The sequence below is a fragment of the Emydura macquarii genome, unplaced genomic scaffold (assembly GCF_026122565.2).
Source record: "Emydura macquarii macquarii isolate MOO-44397 ecotype Brisbane River unplaced genomic scaffold, CSIRO-AGI_Emac_v2 contig_67, whole genome shotgun sequence".
NCBI classification, from domain to species: Eukaryota; Metazoa; Chordata; order Testudines; family Chelidae; genus Emydura; species Emydura macquarii.
Genome location: NW_027130204.1, coordinates 6,340,348 through 6,359,890, shown reverse-complemented (window position 1 = coordinate 6,359,890; position 19,543 = coordinate 6,340,348). Strand labels below are relative to the sequence as shown.

At 44.8% G+C, this 19,543-nt stretch overlaps 1 protein-coding gene across 3 annotated transcripts in view; it reads left to right on the top strand.

The window, feature by feature from the left end:
* Positions 1-4,801: 4,801 nt before the first annotated feature.
* The window catches only part of MAPK8 (mitogen-activated protein kinase 8), a 98,746-nt gene continuing 84,004 nt past the window's right edge, over positions 4,802-19,543 (top strand). Inside the window, exon 1 of one of the 3 annotated variants that reach the window (XM_067538978.1) lies at positions 4,802-4,923. The gene's annotated coding sequence lies outside the window, so the exon portion shown is untranslated. The remainder of the gene's footprint in view (positions 4,924-19,543) is intronic. The other 2 variants (XM_067538968.1, XM_067538960.1) reach the window with 2 other exon arrangements.

Genomic DNA, 19,543 nt, shown 5'->3' with positions numbered 1-19,543 from the left:
CCACTTCTTGGTTTGAAGCCTGGACCTTCAGATCTCCAGCGCACATCTATGCCACTTAAGCTAAAAGAGTAACGGCCAGCCTCTATGAGGACCACCAACTAGAAGAGCACATGGCATACACTTTGTCACTGGACTATGCAACTATTTGCAAAACACCAGGAGAATGCTGGGAACCAGATTAATTAGGTCCTAGTCCTGGTTCTGGGAGGAGTGTATGGTCTCCTGGTTAGGGCAGTAGTTGCAGACAACGGAAGCCAAGCAAACAGATCTAGCAGATGCATTTAGTCTGAAAGGCAGCATAGCTGAATGGAGGTGACTTGTATCTACTGTGTTTGAAACCTGGATTCTAGCCCCAGCTCTGCTAGAGGTTGTCCTTCTGCAACCTGTCAATTATTTGTAAAAAGTAAGTAATGCTACTTGCCTGCCTCTGAAATCAGGGGTATGAGTGAGGCCTTGCTCAGTAATAAGGGCTGTGAAGTGCACAGATATATAAACAGCCGCCTGTGGAAGAGGTAAGATATGAACTGATGATCTGCTGGTTCCCACTTCCTCATAGGCGAAAGAGACTCTCTGGGGCTTGTTTGTTCTCTGTGGTGATGCAGAAGATCCTGATTCAGCTGAAAAGCCCAGTACATAGGACTTTGTGACAGAGAACCAAGCAGTTATCTGCGTAGGTCACTGTCATAGGGTCTGTTCTATGCCCTAGCCTTCAACCAGTCCCCTGGGAGTGGGTTGGGTCCTCCGGACCCACACAGTTCCACAGGACAGGCCTATGGCCCCCCCGACTGGATCACTGGCACTAGCAATCCTTGTCTCTCTCTGTGGCTTTCCGCTGCGAATCCAGCCAAGCCAGACTCCTGCAGGAGGCTTATACTGTCCCCCTTCACGGCACAGTGTTCTCAGTGACAAGCAGGCTTTCCAAAAACAAAGTAACCATTCATTAGTCAGCTGCAAGTCCTTACCTTAGCACAGAGAGGCTGAAGTTAAGCCATAGTCCGCTCTAGTCAAACCAGTGCCACGAGCCAACCAAGCTATGATGTACTCCACCTCTTGTTCACTCGTTCTCTCTGTTCATTCCTTTGTCTCCACAGAACCGGCTCCTGAGTCTGTCCAAAAAAAACAACCCCTTCTTCCAGGCACCTGACACCTTGTTTCCCAGCCCCGTTCCCAAATTCCACCCACAACAGTTTCCTGCTGTTATGTGTTGAGTGTTCAATCATTGGGGCATCTCTTTGTCTTGCTGGACCCTCTGTTGATTTGAGTCATTTTGAGCCAATTTTTTAATGACTGTATCCATTCCCCTCAGATAGGAAGATGACACACAAACACTTCCTACAGTAAGGGATAGTCTAGAGGCTTCGTAACTATGCTGCTAGGAGTCAAAGTCCTCAACAGTGGCATGTTAGGGTATATTTACATTGCAATAAAACACCTGTACCTGGCTCATGTCAGCTGATTCAGGCTCATTGGGCACAGGCTGTGGGGCTATACAATTGCAGTGTAGATGTCTGGGTACGGGCTGGAGTCTGTAGCCTGGATGTCTACACTGAAGTTTTATAGGCCTGCAGCCCAAGCCCACATCAGCTAACATGGGCCAGCCACAGGTGTTTTATTGCAGTGTAGACATATCCTCAAAGGCCTGCTGCCTCCCTGCCAGTGTCTTTTGTTTCAGCCTATCTGATGGAATCTCCATCTCATCAAATGAACTACTGCCCAGAATGGTTGACTTGAAGCATCAGAGTCCCAAAGAGCCGACCCTTGGCAGAGCTGGTGGTGGTGAGGTGTACTTGTATGATGAGGTTGCTCCGCGGGGCTGACCAAAGGGAAATTGAGTTTGTGGTGATGCGAGTGGTGCAGACGCTGAGTCCTGGTGTTCAGCAGTTGTTGATGACTCATGGTCCAATTTTGGGGGTTTATCCTTTGGCACAATCTGGCTGGCCTTGTGATGAATTTGTGGGAGTCTCCCTGCAGTGCCTTTGGGAGGGCTTGAAGATGCTCCCCCATTTTTTTAGTGCTTGGAGTAACATTTGCCTACCAACTTGGCTCCCTTGCTCATTGTGGTCATCTCTGAGACAAATGACACAATGAAAGCATCTGTTCATCACAGACATGCTGTCACTACACTGACACAGCTTGAAGCTCCTGTGGAGCCTCCTTTCCTGTGAGACCTTGATGTTCCTGCAAGAAAGAAGAGCACTGAAACACCAAATAAAGTGCTGGAAGGCCAGGGAGAGGCACCCTGAGCCAGGCCCCGAGAGCCAAAGACACTTGTAGTGAGGCACTTGGGAATCTTACACCGAGGTAGCACTGGAGATTTAGGGGGGAAATGGTGCCAAAGCAGCTGTGGGAGCATTAGAAAACATTAGCAGCAACAAAACCCCAGGCATCAAGTGCTCAGATAAAATGCTGCGTAACAGGGGATACTCACCTCTTGAGCACCTCCTTGTGCTTGGTGTGGACCCCATTCCTTTTCTCCCCCCTCACACTCCCTGGAAGCTGCCAGACAACCTTGGTGGGTCTTCTATAGCTTGGTCCTCTGACCAAGTCACAAAGTTCACAAGAACCCCTTCCAGCATAGTAGAGTCCAATAAATGAATAGTCCTGTTGCCCTCACTATGGTCTTCAGCCCCAGCTCTGGGCCCTTTCAATTTAGCTTTTTGTTCGGGCTCTCAAATAAGCCCCGTCCCCTTCTTGGGGTTTATGCCACCATGGCTGGTAGGGGAACCTGGGCCCACCCACTACTCCAGGTTTCTACCAGGGACCCTATACACAGCAGCTACGCATGCCTCAATTTCAGTTCATGGCTGCTTCTTCTCTGGGCCTCTTCCTATGGAGGAGGAACAGGGGGATGCGACAGGACTCCTCTGGTCCCAGACAGGACGGGCTCCGGTGGGGAGCCCTGAGGGCCAGGCACACCCTGCCTCATGCTGATATGCCAGGTAACAAGCCCTGAAGCGTGGAGGCACCAGAAAAACGAAGAAGGCTTAGAGGCGTTGGACAAGAAGATGCACAAAATTCTGTGGCTGTGGACGAAAAAGGTGGATGAACAGGCTGAAGGCAAAGGCTTCTGAAAATGTACTGTTTCTAAATGCACATGACCAGATGGAAAGGAAGGACTGAATTCAGGAAGGGACACCATAGTGTGTCAGAAGTAACTGGGCAGGAGAGCCACTGCAGCAGGCAGAGTCACAGCGCCTGTGATGGGGCAGCTCCTCCGCTGACTGACTGCAGAAGCATCTGACTGGAATGTGACATGGGCGGCTGCCAAACTCACCCTACGTTCCCAGGATGTAGCTCACCAGAGGCATTTTGGGGCCCAGCTCATACTGCACCCAGCTACCCTCCAGAGCTAAAGAGAAGAGCTTGGGGGGAGGGAGGGTGGAGAGCAAACACACTGAGCTGGTGGTGCTGGTCCCTGTGGGGCACAAACACACTGACCTGGGTAAGGACCTGGGGCCCTGTCAGGTGCTAGGGGAGGGGACATACACACTGATCTGGAGCTAGGCCCTGAAGGATGACGGGTGAGCACAATGAGCTGGCGGCACTCTTGTTCTTGAGCGGGGCAATGGAGTTGAGTGGGTCCTGGTCCCCATGGAGCATAGGAGGGAGACACCAAAATGTGTGGACCTGGTTCCTGGGGTGGCACACGAAGCTGGAGACTGGTCCCTGTTGGGGGCACACTGAGGTTGGGGGTCTGGTAGGATGATCAGCAGATATTCTTTGACTCCCTGATTTTATTGATTTGTCACAAATAAGAGAAGGCTGAGACTAACCTCTGCAGAGCAGCACTAAGGAATGTAACTGTTGACTGAAGCTTATATTTTCAGCCTAGAATTCAGCCCGAGGAAACACGTTTTTTTTTAACAAAAACAAACCACAAAGCTAACAGGAAAAAAAAAAAAAAAAGATTATCTTTTTGTGTTGTTCTAAGACTGCGCTGAATTGCTCACCTAAAATAAAAATCATAGTTGTGGCTTCTTGTTTGAGATTTTGCCTGTTAAAATAAGATATTAAATATTCAGACATTTCTCCACCCCACCCCTCTGGTTTTGCATTTGTAACACAGGTAAGAAAATGCTAGGGGGAATTTAGAAAACTTCTGGAAAGGCTCATTAATGGCTAAGTAAACAGCAACTGCTAGCCACACACGGGCAGTACTATGTTTTATTGCACAGAAGGTTCAGTGAGCACTGTGTGCAGGGGAATGGCGGGGGCTTTGAAACCCGGTAGCCAGCTCCTTCTCAGAACTTGGGGAATGTATTCTGTCCATTCCTACCTCAACTGCAGCAGTGGAAAGAGTAATTGCCTTGTGTAGACAGATATGGACAGACTGCAGAAACCTGCTCGATACGGATGCTGTTAAGGCTGCACTTCAAATCAATGGACTGAAATGTATTAAAACCTGCAAGTACCCCTTTAAATAAGCTGATGATGACTGCACTGCATACCTGAACACGCGCAAGAAAAATACCTGCTGTGCTACGGAAATTTCCTTTAAAACAAAGCCCTGTCCCTTATCTCTAGGGGGTATCCGGGTGGCACGAAGCGGGGGGCTGGGTGGTGCGGGGGGACAATCTTGGGGAGCACAGGGGGAGCAGTGCCGGGGGTGGGGGGGCACACGGAGCCGGGTTTGTCCCGGTGCGGAGGGACGGGCTCACGGGCCTGTGTGTGGGGGGCTGCCCCGATGGCCCGTGCGGGCGGAGCCCACGGGGCGATGGAGCGGGAGAGCTGTACGGGGGCCCGTGCCGCGGCCGCACAGAGCCGAGAGGGGCCGTCCCGCTCTCTCCTCCCACGCGGCGGGCCGGCGGCGCAGAGGGCGGGGCGTTGCGTCTCTGCGCGCGGCCCGGCCCCGCCCCCGGCTCGTCGTTACTCAACGGCCGCGGCGGAGGCAGGCAGGACTCTGAGGCGGCGGCGGTGCAGTCGGTGAGTGCGGGCCCGCGAGGCCTGTCCCGAGGCCGCAGGGGGAGCCCGGCCCGGTTCGGTTCGGTTGGGCGCGGGGAGTGAGCACGGCCCGGCAGCTTGTCGATGTTTTTGTTGTGCCGCGGCCGGGACTGGGGGAGGGGAGGGGAGGCGGGGTCGCGATACCGGCCCGGGGGAGGGGCGCGGCGCGGCGGTACCGTGCAGTGTGTGGCTCCTTGGGGGAGGGGCAGCGGGACGGGGTGCCGTGATTCTGTGAGGGGGGCAGCTGGTGTGTGGGTGTGCACGCGCCATGGGGGAGGGTGGCTAGTAGAGATGCATGCAGTGGGGGTGCGATGATATTTGGCTCATGGGGGAGGGAGCAGCTGAAAGGGGTGGGTGCAATGGTGTCTTGGGGGAGGGGCAGCTAGTGGAGATGTATGCAATGGAGGTGCAATAATATCTGGTTCGGGGAGGGGGGGTGCCGGAACAATACTGGAGGGAGCAGTGATCACAGTGGCGACGGTGGTGGGAAGAAGGGGTGCCAGATCTGGCGTTGCACATCTGGGGTTCTCCTTGTCAGCCCTTGATTCATGAACCTTCATCATCTATTCAACACTTTCCGCCCTTGTTGCATTTAATGCATAACCGGTACCTGCTGGCTGGCTCTCCACAGCTGTGCTGGGCTGTTGTAGGGGGGCTGGGAGACAGACAGGAGGCAGTGTATGGGGAGCAGGAGGGCTCTCCAAAATACGGGGCTGATATGTCCAGGGGTGGGGGAAATAGGAGGAATCTCTCTTTGTTGGTCTGGCGGCAGGGGCATTAGGGATAATGCAGAACAGAGGGATTCCTCTCCTTGGGAACAAGGGAACACAAACTCATGCTGTGAAAGGACTGTTGCTCATCTTGCAGACCTGCCCTATGTTTGGGCTTGGCAGAATTTGATTTTTATTTTTTCAATAAGTTTGACAAATATCAATGTTTATTTTAAAGTATTTTTTTCAGGTGATTTAAATGCCCACAGTTGTGGGAAATCATATGTGGTTAGATAATGGTGGGGGCTGGTCAGATAATAATTTAAGGACAGTAGATGGTTGAGATTCAAAAAGCTGAAGCTTTATAGCCATTAAAAAAGAATTGTCAATATCATGTCATAATATATAAAGTAAACATCCTTAGGTCAAACTCTAATATGTTCTCTAGCAGCATTTTTTTTTACTTTGCATTTCTGTAAATTGATTATTATTGATGGAAATGGTTTCTATGTATACAGTGAAATCAGTGTTTATCAATAAAAATCTAGTTTGTCCAAACCTGCTTATATTCTATTGTAAGCTTTTTGGGGGAAAGAGGTTTGAGTTGCAGCAGAGTGTGGCAATTTGTAGTGAATGAGATCTGTAACAAAATTCCAGATCACTGCTTTTGAAAAATGCCTTTTTGTTCCTCTGGGATATTTGACCTCCAAAGACAGCTGCTTAGGGAGTCTGGCAATATTTTTGTCTCTTCTGTATTTTAATCCTGATACTTTGTGAGAAATGGATGAAGTGTGTGTTTGCAGCTCTTTTGTTGACCTCCTTTAGTTTCTCTTTATTGTTAATAGCATCAATTAATTCTCAAAACTTCTGATTTCTTCAGTTTTTTTCTGTGCAGTGGTTTCTTCAGTGCAAAGTGCAAGAGTCTTATCTGGCCTTCATTAATAAGCTGCAAATGTGAATCCCGCAAGCCCTGTTTCTTCCCAATTATAGTGGCATAGTTGGGTTTATACTGTCTTGCTAAATTTCAGTGTTACGGACAGGCCTTGCAAAATTATGAACATTTTTGCAGCACAAGCAGAATATCTACTTACCTGGCCTGACGAGAATGATGTAAATACAGATGATATTTTACTCACTCATCTAAAGAAATTAATTGCTCTAGGGCAAGTGTGTGAGCAGAGTTGTGAAAGCTTATATTACTATTTGATTTTATTTAGAGGTTTGGAGATTACTATTGGTGAGTCTTGCGATTAATTCATTGACAAAGTTGTGGGCAAATGCACTCCTCTTTGGGTAAATCAGCTGTTTAAAACATAGTTCAGTGGCATGTTTTATTTTGTCTGCATAAACTGGTGCCTCAAGTCTAGAATTAGTTCCAATTGTAGCCAGAAGGAAGATTGGGTCAAATTCTTAACTAAGTGAAATTCAGTGATTTTTCAGATTTCTGTATTGTACATCCTATGAAGAAGATATAATAGACATAGCTGATGAAATTCAAATATGCCTATACCTCTATTTTGACCTCAGTCAATGGAAGCAGCCATCTTAAATTATTTCCCTCATATCTGAATCTAGTGGCACTCTTTAGTGTTTCTAAGAAGTAAATTCTAATGCACAGAGCAATACTTTTTTATATGTTATAAATGATAGTTTCTCACCCTGTGGTACATGTACCCTTGGGGGTACACGAGACACAGGCAGGGGTATCCAGAGAAAAAGAGTGAAGGGGAGGTAGGCAGCAGCTGCCAACTTCTGGGGAAGGTACGTGGTAACCCCCCGCTTCCTGCCCAGTCACAGCTCCCAGCTGGGAGGCAGGTGGCAGCCACTAGCTTCTGGGGGAGGTGGGCAGCAGCCTCCTCCCCTGCTTCCCACCAGATTCCAGCTTCCACGTGGGAGCCTGGTAGCAGCCTCCTGTGTCTTGAGCTGGGCTCGCAGCTGGGTAGCAGCCACCCGCGCCAAAGCTCTGAGCCGAGGGACAGCCTTCAGCACCCCTGCTTGAAGACGGGCAGCAGCCGCCTGCCCACATCCCTGGGTCCCAGCTGGTGCGGAAGCTGCTTCTACCCCAGCTCGGATTGGGTGGTTCGTTGCCTACCTCCCAGGCTGGCAGCTAGGTGGGAGCCGCCTGCAACTTGCCCAGGTGGCAGCCCCCCTCCCTGACTCAAATCCCAGTACCCAGAAAACATGTCAATTTCACTCATCTAGCTGAACAGTGAAATTGACAACTGACAGTCCCAGATTTTACCAGTTACTCTCTTTTCCTGTCTCTCTCTCACCCCTTCCGCCTCTCAAATCTGACAAATTTGGCATGGCACTTTGTTCCCCAATATTGGCATGCCACTCAAAGCCTCCTAGCTTTGGCCAACATCACCTCTAGCCCAGATACATACTTGAGATGTGCACCCCTGGTGTAAAGGTGGTAACTCTACCCACACTAGATCTGCCATATCACTGCCTTATATGCTCAGCCCTTCTTCCAACATATGGCTCACATTAGTCTGTAAATATAAAATCCTGTGGAAAATTGGGTGTTGGGGTATGTAGAAGATCCCCTGTAGGGGGCAGCGCCGGTGGCTCTCCCTCTGCATCAATCTCCGAGAGAGGCCACACCTCCCAGTGCCTACACCCTTCAGGGAGTCCAAATTAAGGGGCCGCCTCTGGCCCTCAGTAGGGCGAGCCTTGGTTCAGGCCGCTCCTTTGGAGGAATAGTCTCTTGTCCCCATAGGGTGCGCCAGCAGTCTATGGTCCGGCCCTCAGCCAGGGACAGGCAGGCAGCGGGAAACAGCCCTCAGCAGGGCAAGGAAGCAGTCTATAGCCTAGCCTCTCTGGAGGGCAGGCCAGCAGTCTCAAGCCCTGGACAGGGCGAGGAAGCAGTTTATTGCCTACCCCCCTGGAGGGCAGGCCAGCTAGCACAGGCTCGAGCCCATAGCAGGGGAGTCAGCAGTCTCTGGCCCAGCTCTTCAGTAGGGCAGGCAAACACACAGGGTCGAGCCCTTGGTAGGGCGAGCAGCAGTCTATGGCCCGGCCCTTAGGAAGGGCAGAGGGACAGCAGTCTCTAGCCCCTAGCGAGGTGAGTAAGTAGTCTATACCTAGCCTTCGGCAGGGTGTGACAGGCAGTAAGGGACAGGTTCTGGTGCTCAATGGACATTCACCCCAAGTCGGGGTAGGAAAGGAGGGAGGGATGCAGGCCCACCCATTTCCACTGCATCCCAGCCCAAGGCTCTGTCAGTGACGGTGTCCTGTCAGTGGGGCTTTGGCCGAAACTCGCTGATACGTCAGCTCAGTGGGACTGTAATCAGCTTCCCTGGGCTTCTTCCTCCCACCTTCTCCCTAAAGTACCTGGGGCTAGTAGTCTCCCTCTGGGTCACTGAGGTAGATGGCATGTGGGAGTCTCACAAGTCCATCACAGTCAATCAGCAGCAGGTCCAGAAACTGTGCAGGGTCTTCTGCGGAGAGCAGTTCCTCTAAGTCCTCAGGCAGTAGGCAGCTCTGGCAGATCCTCACGGTCCCAGGCAGGTCTGGCAGGCCTTCCTCCAGGTCATAGGATCCAGGAGTCTCCCCTCTGCTTATATGGTTCAGGTAGCTCCTCCAGATCCGCAGGGCCCCACAGTGTGGGTAGATCTGGCAGCTTCTCCTCTGGGTTGACACTGGATGTGGCCCTAGGCTCGAGCACCAAGGGAGAGGCATCCTTCTTCCTTGGGCCCTGACTGAGCGAGAAGGCCTGGGTTTTAAAGGACTAGCCCCGCCTACCTGCTTCTGGTCAGGTGTTGTCTTCCTGGGTTCCAAGGGGGGGGGGTTGGCTCTCCCTCTGCATCAATCTCGGAGGGAGGCCACACCTCCTGCTACAGGGTACTTCTGAAAATTTTAATGAGTTAGGGGGTACTTGCTACTTAAAAGGTTGAGAAACACTGTTTTAAACTATTTGTTTCTGTCACAGGTGGAGTCCAGTTATTTTAATAGAAAATTAGAATTCACCACCACTGGCAGGGTGGTGAACTTAGAGCAGCTCTCTGCTAGTGCTGAATGTTTGTTGTACACTTACTAGTTTGATGTCCTGTCTAATTTGTCATATGCTAACAATGAAATTTACACATGTGGGGGGAGAGGGGATGATTAGGGAGCCTGTCTGTGGTGATGGATGAAGTGTCCAGGCATAGATTTTTGGCTACTGGGGAAGGGCTCCAAGATATTCCAGAGAGCGGACTGTTTCCTGCAAAAGCTTGAAGTCTGATGTATGTAGATTGTATTTGCATTTGATATAAAATTACATAACTGATTCCATCTTATCCAAACATAGCTTTCTGAGTGTCCTGTGTCTCCCACTGAATGTTTTGGAGTGTGAGTTTTTCTGTCTTTGTCATCAAGTATCATGATTGTCTCCAAGTTCAGAATGATTTTTTTTTTTAAGTTAAATTAAACATTGAAATGTTTGAAATAAATATTAATTTATCTTCTTGAAGTGCATGGAGTGGGTGGAGAAATAGACAATGGAGATCTGAAGTCTTGGAAATGCACAAGTGTCTTCTTTCAGAATGAAATTATAGTCTTTTAAAAAAGGACTACCAAATAAAATGGCAGCATCTATTGTGGTAAATCTGCTTCCTGTGCATACTCAAAACCATATCATTTTGCTTTTTACTGACAAATGAGATTTTACTCATGTTAGTTCTGCAGAGCCAATTCAGTGATGGTAGGATAATCAGGATTCACTTCTGGCTTGTACATTATCACTGACAGAATTGCTAATCAGATATTTGATTGTAGAATCTTTACTGCTCATGATTCAGGAGCCAGAAGGAACCCAGCTTGACTTTCAGATCCCAGGTGAGTTTTCAGAGTTGGCAGTTAAGGGGAAAAAATCTGTTTATTTGTATACTGAGCAAATTTGAACTGGAGTTGTTTAGAGAGATCAGATGTTAAATCTCACAATTCTTTTTTTAGATTCACTTATCAGAATATAACCACACAGGATTTTTCAGGAAAAAGAGCAGTTTATCAAACATGCTAATTTTAGGGAGCTGTGCTTTTGAGGCTCAATAGAAATGCATGTACAATCTATTTGGCAAATCCATTAGGTAGACTTGCTATGTAGGTCAGGTATCTTATTTTAACAAATTTAATCATTATATTATAGTGTGTTGGTTCTCAATCTGGAATATATATCTAACAATTCTAAGATACTTTCATGTCTTACTAGTGGCATGTGTTGTGCAGCAGTTCTTAGGCTGCAGAGATTAGATTTTGATGCTATAGAAACATTTGGGATTGTAGTTCTTTCCATTTATTGTTCAACATCCCTTTGCTATCTTCGATTCTCACTATAAATACTTTTTCAATTCTTAGACTGTTCCACAAGAGATGTAGAGTGCACATTGAATTTTCCAGTTTTGAATAATCAGATAATATTGTGTTCATATACCACAGAAATTACATGTTTTTTTTCTTATAACATCTTATTTGTAGTGTGTTGAGAAATCTGCTACACTGTCTTAGATTTTTATTTCTCCTGAGTTGTGGGAATGGTCTCATATGGAGTAGAGATGTATATTCTTTGACAAATTATGCTGTTGACTCGTTTTTGGTCCTTGGTCTCCTTTTCATATATTTCATCTGCCAAAATTAGTTAAGTTAAAAAAACTCTAACTCAAAAATGTTGTAAACAGATTTCTTTGCCTGTGTTACTAATAACACCTGTTGTTAAACTGAGAAATTTTTAAAATCAAATTGAAACTGAAAACACTTCTTGTTTACTTCTGCATTTATCTCAGCTTGAACAGTGAAAATCAATTAAATTGTTTTCACTCAAGTTCTTAATGCTTTGACATCTGGCTTTCAAACATCACAAGAAATGATTTGTTTTAAAGCAACTGGTTCCATTTATGTGTCTTTTTAAGATTTGGGAATGCTCCTATTGGTTGTTTTTGCAAAAGTGTGAGCTAAACTTAAATCAACACTGCTCCTTTAAATATGTAGTATGGCAAACCAGAAATCTCAGTTGTTCTCTCTTGTACATCTTCTCTTTTAGCAGTGAATTTAGTGTTGGTGAAAGGTGTGAAGTTGGTGGCCTCTGAAGTTCTTTAGGACGGGTGTACCATAGGCAGCATCAGTATTTGCCCCTGCAGTACTCTATTTTGCTGGTATATCTCAGTGAGATTATGGAAGAACCACCTCTACTGCTGAGAGGTGTTCACTTTTTAATCCCACTAATTTATCAGAGTTTCTGTTGATGCTAGCTAAAAAGATACCAAACAAACTGGTTGCATGTGTCTTAGAGGTCAAACTGAAAGTGTGGTCACTTTGATTGGGAGGAACACCTGTTCATGTAATGTAGAACTGAATATTGACTTAGAAACAGATGTGAGCTTGTGACTTGGGTCTTGTCTGTATAGAGGACTTCTGCTAATTTAGTTGAACCAGTGACAAACACATGGATGGACACTTACACCAGTCGAAAACTCGCTGCGCATTTCTTACACATATAAGTTTTCTGCTGGAAGCTAAACCAATATAAACCAGATTAAAATGGATGTGACTGCCTTTCTACAAAGCTGCATGATGTAACTAACTTGGTATGAAATAACACTTTTAGTTAGACGAGTGCAACTTTGTGAGTAGATCAGCCTTTAAAGTGAAGGATTCCCTATCTCATTACTGATTCCCTGAACCATTTTAATTTGCTTTGTCTTGAAAAACTTCACTGGAAGCATGTTAGTCTTAGAATTCAAGAATGGGTAACAATCACCAGAAGCTTTGGTAGAGTTCTTTTGCTGCTAGACTTGAGCAATGGCTATAGGGTAATTTGTTATGTTGTGCATGTGTGCCCCTAAAGTAGAATGTTTGGAAATATTTGAAAGAAAGTTGGGGTACAGCCAGAGGGAAGTCTTGGGGAAACTAGCCATAAAAAGGCAGAGAATTATTCCTTGTAAAGCTGCTATACTTTTATTGCTTTTGTGACAGTGACATTTATGTTTGGTTTGTGCTGGTGTGACTGTTTACATCATCTTCATTTATCTCTACTGAAGGAAGGTAATTTAAAATTGATCCAGATTGTCTTGATGGAATGTTTTAGATCAGGAGGAAACTTGCCTATAAATAGAATTAAAATTTTTATTCTTCATAGGGAGTACTAAAAACTAAGTTATTTTAATGTTATCTTATTTGTAGAAGCTGATAGTTTAGACCTCTCTCGGGCAAAGATTTCTACTCACCACTGGCAAGTTGTCTTTATTTTATTTAATATCCATGCATAGTAGATAACCTGATAGACTCCATCTTTTCTGCTCCTTGCCCCACTCCTTGAATTAAATGTGGGATTTAGTTTCTCTACTGCAGTCTGACTCTGTGGTTCATAGGAGCATTTTGACAATAGGATGGCTTGAAGCATTCAATTCTTGCAATTTATTGGAGGTAAATATTGATGACTGCAGCTGTGGGTATTATGCCTTTTAATTAATGGGAACTATAATCAGAAATGCGGGGTATGTCCAGTGGGCTGTATTTGTGTTATGTTTGTATGTTCAGTCTGTATTATCTTCTTCAAAAATGGGGTTGGGGGGGGCTTTGCATGTTGCTATGAGAGCGTCCTGTCTGTGTAAAATGCAAATGTATTGAGAACTGCTTGATATTTTTCCCCTCCTCCAGGGCACAAATCTATTTCTATCTACTTTGAATTGAATGTAGGTGGGAGCTGTTGCTGGCTAGCCAGTTTGCAGAAGTTTACTATCACCATACAATTGGGTACTGCATGGCTCCTAGAGAGAGCTCCCAATACTTGACTATAGACCAGTGTTTCTCAATTAAATTTGGCCACGGAACCCTTTTGAACTCTATAAATAATTGCGGAACCCCCCAAACTCTTAACACAAACAACTAGGTCAGCATTTCTTAATTAAATTATACTTACACTCGATACCCTCCGCCGAAAAATCCGGGACATCTTCTCTTTTTCGGCGGCGGAGAACAGCTGCTCGCGGAACCCTAACAGTGTGCCCGTGGAACCCCAATTGAGAAACACTGCTATAGACAATCCAAAGATTGTATATCGCCTTGTTTTTCCTTTGAAGGTCACCTTTATGGTACTTTTTTAGCAGTCTCAAACAACTGAAATTATGTTCATGATCTATTTGGGGGAGGGGAAAAAAAAGGCCTGGAGGGTTTGTTCACTAAAATAACAACTAAAAGACAACCCAGGTAGTTCTCTCTACACTTTATTGGAAATTCAGGTCTTGTTTACCCTGGAAGATTCTATGATGACTTGAGAATTAGTTCAACTGTGAGATCACAAAAGAATGAAGGTTGAGTAGCTGAGAGCAGAATTTTAGACTGCTAAACTGTTTACTTTAGGGGTTTGTTTCAGTGGTTTTTCTGTTTAACTTTAGCCATTAACATTGTGTAGAAAGGAAGTCTGTTAAGATGTGAGAGCACACAGTGCAAATGTTCAGAGTATGTCTGTACTGCAGTGTGAGGTGTGATTGCAGACATACACACACTAGCACAGCTATAAATAGCCATGTAGATGTGGCGGCACAGGCTTCAGCAATGCAAGTAGGTATCCAGGGACCCCGCGGAGCATGCACATACAGCTCACGCCCTGTGTTGCCATATCTACACTGCTATTTTTAGCCATGCAAGCGCATGTGTATCCGCCTGAGCTGCAGTCAGGCCTCACACTGCAGTGTTGACATCACTGAGACATCCATGAAGTTCTCCAGTAAAACCAGATTTAACTTTGCTTATATTTTGGAAGTTAAATAATAACAAAAGCAGAGGAAAAAACACATTGAAAACTTTGAGTGTCTGTATGCATCATAGAAAGGCACAATCCCTAAATCCACGTCGGGTGACTTTTTATCCTGAAAAGTATAGGCTTCAAGCAACCTGGAAAAGAGAAAGTACAGACTTAGCCAGAGACGTTATGCTGTGGAGAAAACCAAATGAACACTTAAGGACCCAGGGCTGGGGCAGCAATATTCCAACCTCAATCTATAACAGACCTCTCATTGCTACCAATAAGATTCTGCAATCAACGATTGCAAGTACCATATGGCTCTGAAGAAATTTGTTTTAAGCCTCTTATATTGCAGAAGGTTCCATGACCGAGGGGGAGGGCCTTGCACTTGTGCGGTGTGACAGCGCCATTGACCTCAGCCTCAGTTTAGGCATAAAGGTTTGTCTCCACAGATTCCTTTGCAAGATCAGGGTCTTGGTAAAGTTAACTTGCATTCAGCAGCATCCAGTAGGAAAAATGATAGAGGGTGAACTTAGACCACTGTTGTTCTTACCCTTTGTTTTCCTTCTGGGCAGAGAAGCCTAACAGTGGCTAGTTTCTGTCTGGGCAGAAAGACTGAAAGTTGGGGCTAAATATTGATAGCCTTATAGGGAAAAGCCAGCACTTCAGAGCTCTCCTATTTACTTCCTTGGAAGCTTTAAAATCTGTATTTAGGAGTTCGGAGTACCTTTCCTCACTTTCATCCTGTCATGGATCCAGTGGGTGTGCTTTGCCTCTGACCTTTATATACTGTTTTTGGGAGCATACCCTTAGTGTTAACTCCAGTGGCCTCTGCTTTGCTCAAAGGGGGAGCCACTCCACTACTAAGAGACTGGGTCCCTGGCTTCAGCACCCCAATTTTTCACAATAGCTCCATCAGCAGGTCTAGATGAGTTTGGATCCCTGTTGGAGACTTACCCTTGAGAGCTATGCAACCAGCCGATGTTTTTAGTGACACAGGACAGCCTTCTCAAAACAGCTGGAATACAGTATTTAGGGACATTAGGTTAAAAGGTAAAGCAAAGCCTAAAAGCATCTCTTTCACCTTATTTACCAGCATCTCACTTGCTTAAGTGTGTCTGGCCCTGTCCTGAAAGGCACATTGCAAATCTCCCTAGCCTTACCTAACAGTCCTGGATTGGATAAATTCACCTCCTGAGAGAGCAGATTACATATCCCAGTCTCCTAATACTTTTAGTCCTTTGTCTCAAGTCACAGTCATGATGTTTTCATGTGTACTGCCCCCACCCCTGGTTCAGCTGGGGGAAATGGGTTATGGTTGGATGAGTAATTGCCCATTCACATCCAAGAGGTCCCGTTGGCTGACACTTGTTAAAAATTAGTAGTCTGCTTGTCTGTTGTTCTCCATTGTATCTCCAAGGTAGCTGCATTCACATGTTCACAGTTCTTGGCAGTCCATTCACTCAACCCAAACGTCTGCCATACCTACACCCAAACAATTCATTGCTTATTTCCTGGTCTCTGGAAAGAAGTTAATATCTTGCTATCAAGTAGGTAGCAATACAAATGTTAGTGAGTAAACTGAGTCAAACATAACTATTCACAAAGATATTGCAGAAATTTCTCATGTTCTCTGCGCATCCAACATTATCTGGATGTGTTTGCAAAAATGATCAGCAAATATTAATGTTGACTTTTTTGAACTGGCATCATTATGCTTCAGAATTAATACCTAACAGAGGAAAATGAGGCAGTTCACACCTTTTAATGCGGTTGCTTGATACAGTTTCTGCAGACCGGAAAACAGCACTGTCTGGTCATATAAACCAAGGTTATTTTTGCAACCAGATGGACTAGATGCTTTTTAAAAAATTGAAGCATAAGATCTGCTGGAGCAAAATTGATGTGGTGACTGGATGAATATGTCAAGGTGCAGGTGGCATAGCAACCTCCAGCTGGGAGTTAGAAACCCATTGCTCAAATCATATAGGGAGGAAGAAGCTGAACAGTGCTCCAGTTGACCATTTATTTCCAAAATGGCTACCCTAGAGCAGGACCTAACTGCTGGCCTAGAATTTAAGAAGCTTTTTGAAGAGGAAGATATTTGGGAAGGATTCCAGTACAAAAGGAAGGAATCTGGGACTGATGGAGTCTAACTGTGAGATAGAATAGATCCATGACTAATGCTGACTAATAACCTACAAGGTGAGTGACAGAACTGTCAGACACCTGAAAGTTGGGGGCCTGATTTGAAATCCCTCGTGCACAGTAGGTGTCCTTTTTGCGTGTAACTTGTTTAAATACTGCTTATGCATTTTCACAATGACATAATACTCCTCCTAAAGTGCTCTATAAACTTACCTCACCAATACCCAAAAAATAATATATCTTACTGTCTGTAGAATGAAACCCAGAAATTCTCAAAGACTGGCATCCATTACCTTAAGTCCACCACTCTACTCTCATGTAATGTATTCAGCATTAACAATGGACCATGGCTGATGTGTATAAGACATCACAAAATAAGGACCATCAGGTGCTACCATTACCTTTTTTTAAACTTTTTTATAAGCTTGGGAAAGATGCTTAGTATTTCTGTGTTCAGGTTTTGTTATAGTAAGGGCCTACCTCTTCCATCAGTGTCTGTGGAGTGGGGTGGGTGTAAGTTTACAGTGTACAAGATCATCCGATTTATATCTAAGCTATGTTCTTCACAATATATTAATATCTCTCTCTAATAGTTTTAAAACAGAAAATAGTGTCTCTAAGCATTTATCTTCCCCAGTGGTTATTGGACAGTGATACTGCTAATGTTCTATCCTGTATTTCAATCAACATTCATTGCATATACGCTTAGCAGTAAAATGATAATACTCACATTTATATTACCTATTTTGTTATACTTTCGTAGTTGCATAGATCCAGCTTGATGTGTGCCCAGGCTGGATGCTTATTCATCTCCTACTGTTGGGTACCATACTAATACCATAATGGATATTGGCAGAAAATGCAGCTTTAAATTACTTAATGGTCATGTGTTGCAAACTCAGAGCCGATCATACTAACTCCTGTGTGTGTGTGTGTGTGTTTCTAATGAACAAGGAGAAAAACATTAATTCCACAGCACAGCTGGAAGGCCTAATCACAGTAATTGTGGATTTAAATGCGTTTTTTTTTTTTTTTTTTTTTTTTAAAGGCCACATACGTATCTCGGGCAAATTTTTTATTGTTTAATTAAATAGATATAATAGAAAGCACGACAGCATATAGTTACAATAGTGACCAATAATAACATCTCTGTAAGGTCAAGATTTAGCATTTAAAAATTACCAAATAGCTTTGCAGTAAGTCCATAATGCGTATAGTGGAAATATATATATATCAGAAGAGCATATTGTGATGGCTGAGTGCTGTTCTAAGCCTTGTTCTCTGGTGGTGGTGGGGGGAGGGGTCTCTGTCTGTCTGTCGGAATAAAAATATCCTTTATTCTGAAATCTCATGTTTGTCTACACAAAGGCAATGGTGTTGTCTTGTTCAGTTTAATAATTTTTGACAACGTTTTGTGATATCAAATTAAAGTGCTCATAAAGAAATGTGTTGGTTTTTTTCCCCCCACTATAAACTTTTAACACCTTTGTTGTAAAACTTCAAGCTTTGTGTGCATGATGGGCCTGATTTGGCCAGGTGAATGGAAAGGACATTAGTTTAAAACTATAGTAGGACTAATTATAAGAAAGCACTGTTAGACATAGCTATCCCAGTGACAGTTTTAAGCCCATTTATATTGCCAAGCATCAGGGTAAATCACTTGAATCCAGTCCTGCAGTCAGGTATGAACCTGAGTAAAGATAGTCATGTGTATGACTCTTTGTACAGATTGGGTCCTGATTCCTTACGTATACTGTAGGGAAAGCTGAATCGGTCTTCCAGTGGAGTGTGTAGAGCCCCAGGCCTGGCAGGTCATAAAAACATAACTTATGATTATTAACTTGCTTTCTCTCCTTCTCACCCCCAAGCTCCCTCTTCAATTCCAGCATGATTTCACTGGTAACTGTCTTAACTTTTAGAACTAAAAGCCAGTATTGTGACTGTCAGGTTCCTGGCTTTCCAGTAACAATCTTTCAAAAGTCATACAATTGTATCCTCTAACTTGCGCAGTTTGAAATCTGCTGCCAAATTCTATGGTGCATTTGAATTGGGGAAGGCATTGAAAAGGGAATGGCAATAATGTGATCTTCAAATGACCGTGCCATCATTACCTATCAGGTGTAAACGCGCTTTGAAGGAGTAGTACAAATGGTGGCTGCAGAAGCAGTGATTTCCTGCCCCCTCCAATGTCCCCCAAGCCTTTCTCCAGAGCTAGCGATCAGAAATGGGTTTGGGGGAACTCTGATCCTTGAAGAGTCTCTGGCATGGGTGTAAAAATGTTACTTAGACATAGCATAGTTACAGAAGTTTGAAAATGTACAGATTGCTGCATCAGGTAAAAAAAACTACCTGTAACGAATGAGATTGGGGGGAAAAATACCTAGTGTAATGTATCTCCCCTCAGAGGATATTAAACTATGATTATACCCACCCCTGACACTAACTCCAGTATAAAAATGGTGACATCACCAGCAAAGTATATTTTGAGTAGCATTCCTGGCCCTCCATTGTACTTACAGTTCCTCTCTTCAGCCTGCTTGCCTTCAAGTCTGTGAGGCCTGAAGCTACAGCCAAGCAGATTTCTTGAAATGGGCTAAGATCTGATTCCAACCTGTTTGCTTTCCACATTTGTGCAAAAGACTAGACCTAATAAACCACTCGAATTGGTGCTATAGGAGAAACCATTGATAGCAAAGCAGGCAGTCACACTTAATCAAGAGTGTACTTGTTTGACTGGCTGCCAGTTGGCTTATTTAAACTCTATTCCTACTAGGTAAACAGTATGGAACTAAGAAATCAAAGGCATTACAAGTTAGGGCTGCCTCTTCATGTGCCTGGGTGTGTTTTATACACTATTGGATGTGAATTTTGCACGAGTAAGAAGTCCCACTCAGTTTTATGTATAATAATCTTATATACTCTGTGGTTTCAAATGTTTAACATGGCTATTTTATAGGTGCAGTTTTTCACCTTTGCTGTTTCGTTTCTTGTCTCAGGAACATTAGAGTAGCACTTCTTA